Below are 3,652 nucleotides of genomic sequence, written 5' to 3' on the forward strand. Positions count from 1 at the left end.
AAGAAACCACAGTGAAAAATCAATGGGTAACTTTGCTACAGAGAGACATGAGTGAAAGAAAAACCCAACAAGAAAACTTGTTGCTCTGTTGAAATGGCTCTGTTCTTTAACACATCACACAATATTTAATTGTAAACTTCAGGCTAATTCTAAACTTCACTCTGTAAATATATCATGACGAGAAAAAAATATCAGCACAATAGAGCTGGAACTAGAAAATCTCAATAAAATAAAAATGCAAAATAATACGACTAAAGTAAAATATGTTCAACACGAATTTTACTAAAAGCCATTGTCATTTATTGATGGTTGCAACCTGCAGGACGATGAATAGGGTGATGGCTACTGCTAACAGTCTATTCAAATTCATGAAACTTTTTTCCACTGCTGCAACAATAAGTGAATACTTTGGAGGGAAGGCCTGTAATCTTCCTCGCCTTTATTAGTTGTTAAAAGCAGATCCTTGAAACCACAGTAACAATGTGAACGTACCTAATAAATATAAGTTATATTTTAACCCAAAATATAAGTTCCCAAACATTGTAAATGCTCACTAGCATGGTGCAATTAAACCTTCCCAAATGTTCACTAGCATGATGCAATTAAACCTTCCCAAATCACAGTGAGAATGTGAGTACATAATAAGCATCAATTTATGTTTAAGCCTTGAGCTTCATCGAGTTATGTTTGAGCCCTGAACTTCATCAGGTTACGTTGAGCTCTGAGCTTCGTCAGCTTACCTCAAAAAAAAATCAGGAACAATTGGGTACCTTTCTTGAAACTTTCTTCAATGGCTGGAATACAGAGTCAAGAACAGTTGGGTACCTTTCTTGAAACTTTCTTCCATGGCTGCAATACAGAGTCAAGAACAGTTGGGTACCTTTCTTGAAACTTTCTTCCATGGCTGCAATACAGAGTCTGAATACTTGGAGGGGAAGGCTTGTAATCTTCCTCGCTTCGAACGAATCCCAGGTGTGGTTCCTTGCCCTATCTCACACACATTTGAAATGCTGTTGAAACTATGTTGGAAATCTCCAGGTTCACTAACCTTATTTAAGGGCAATGCTTTTACAGACTCCAAACTTTGACCCTCATCCAAGCATTCATGGTGTTGCAAACTAGGTTTGCCCAAAGCATTTTTCTTTAGCCCTAGGGTGTTTTTGGGTAAAACCTGGACTGAAACCTTTTCCTGAATTTCGATGCCGACAGTTATATGATGTTGCTGACCTTCTAATAGCTCAATGGCATCTACCAGCAAATAGAGAGATCCACCCATACTGTTCTCCTGGTTTGCAATCTTTGATTGTACAAACCGAGGCTTCTTATGCTTGAATTCCTCTGACCTCTATCTTCACTATGAGATATGTGATAATTTCTATTATAAATCTGAGAATTCATACCTGATTGCAGAAATTTCCGGTATTCAGAAATCAGATTATTCTTATAAACAGTGCGTTATATTTTGAAAGTCTGAGACTGAAACTCAGAGAAATTTTCGTTTACCTTAAGGTACTTGGACGACGCCTTGACCTGGGTAGAATGCTGAATGCCAGGAATGCGATGTAGAGATGGAATGGATTCTTTTCTGCCCTTCATATTCATTTTCTGCTTCATATTTGCTTGGAACTCAGAATTCTGTGCAGGAGAAGAAACTTGGTCTCCCAAATAAGCCCTAAAATAATTTGGGAATTTAGCAGAAATATCATCCGCTGTTGGAGAAGAATGAGCAATATTGATATTATGATCGAGTTGGGGAATACATGTGCTCTGCAGAGATGTTAAAGAAGGGTAATACTTCTAATTGGCGTAAGGCTACTGCAAGACCTCTAACCAGTGCTTCTTACAGAAGCGGGATCCTCTTCACTAATCAACATGGTCTGGTTGAAAACTGATGTGGGATGTGGGAATGAAACATACCTCTCGCAACTGATGGCTATGGCGTCCCCGGTTTGCTATATCATTTTATCGAATCCGTAATTTTCTGCGACTGATGAATTGGGCTGCATTAACCGTATTCACATCCAGGAGCTTGGCTTCTCCTCTGCCGATGAATTTGTGTATTAATTGGGCTGATCTTGAAAGTCTTGGGAGGACTTGCAGAAGGAGAACAAGAATGACAAGAAAGAAATGGAGGAATGAATGTTAGAAGAATGGGGCGGTGTTAATTATATTTATCGATTTTTATAGATATCGATTTTTATAGATAACGAAGGTGCACAGATCGTTCCTCGTTATATACATGAAGAGAGGATACAAAAGGGCTATGATTTGGCCTCGCTGTGGAGCAAAAGGACATCACGACATGCAGCTTAGGTATTCCACTCAACCTATTTTTACCCTGAGATTGTATGGATTTTAAGTTAGTATGGACAAGGCAGAAAAATAAATTATTTTAATTTTTTTAAGTAAAGTAAGATATATATATATAATTATATAATTTAATTATGATTTATATTAAGTTTAAATTTCTTTATCAGGTTAGAAGTTTATAATTAAAATTTTTAATTTTATTAAAATAAATATAATTAAAATGATAATATTGATTATGAATATTTAGTTGAATTATAAATTATAGAATCAAACAATTTTCAACAATAAATGGATGAATAATTTCTCACATGGGGTGCTTTGCACGCAAGAGGGTGGGAGGCGGGTTGTCGCCGCCCCACCTAGCCACATGACCAGGGGACATGGAAACAGATCTCATAATTGTTTAAACATGAAGCACAAACACAACACAAGAGACACCCTTATTTTTTTGTTTGACATTCATCAAACGGATCACCACCCTTGCACTTCAAACCCACGACAAATCCATTCACTCCGACAGATGATCATCACACCTACTTACCTGACCCATTTGCCTTGGGCAACTGGTCAAATGTTATAGCCATTAATGAGGAGTTTAAATGACAAGGTTGTGCTTACCACCCACATCACATTCAACGACAAAATCAGACAGGAGGATCTCCAACATTATTGGGCATTTAAGTGGTTAAATTAGGGGAACTGGAAACTCAGAACCATTTCTTGCAAAGGAGCTAAGTCCTTGATCGCTAGCTCAACCCATGCCTAATCTTATGCACCATGCACAAAGCAGTTTGTTCCTCTTTTGGCTACACAAATCTCATACTTTCTCAACTTCCTTAAGAGCCTCTCAAAAAGGAATGCCAACTTGTTAACAAGCTTTGTTCCATTGTTCCGACATTTTCCTTTCTCAACTCCAAAAAACAATTCTCGTCAGCCACTAGAAGTCGCTCTTGGACAAAGATATATCTTTCTTTTTGAACTTGACTTGGAAGCTCCGATGCAATGGGAAGCCATCTCGATAGCAAGCTAGCCATACCTTGTTGCAGGTCAATCATCCTCCCCCCCTAGTTATTTCTTACTCTTACGCCTTTAGTTGGCTCTATTTCAAATTCCACCTCTATTAAGGTTTTGGGTTTCGTTTCCTGCTCATCAATTTTTGTTCCCTTACAAAATTTCTGGCATCTCATTCTCTATTGAGACTCTAACCCTTCGAACGCATCCTCTCTCTAAACCCATCATTTCTTGGAAATTTTGCTTCTTATTTGGTCCTCTCTTGATTTCGACCCTTGCCTTGGACACTATTCTAAGTGCACTTTCTTGTGAACACCTCACCCTGGACCCA

The 3,652-nt window shown here is 38.1% G+C and overlaps 1 pseudogene; it reads right to left on the minus strand.

Annotated features, from left to right (window-relative positions):
* Positions 1–700: 700 nt before the first annotated feature.
* Positions 701–1,400, minus strand: LOC149265514 (uncharacterized; annotated as a pseudogene).
* Between the last annotated feature and the right edge of the window lie 2,252 nt (positions 1,401–3,652).

Source organism: Pinus tabuliformis, chromosome 6 (assembly GCF_031772625.1).
Source record: "Pinus tabuliformis cultivar Carrire ecotype Pingquan chromosome 6, CPIR1, whole genome shotgun sequence".
Taxonomy (NCBI): Eukaryota; Viridiplantae; Streptophyta; class Pinopsida; order Pinales; family Pinaceae; genus Pinus; species Pinus tabuliformis.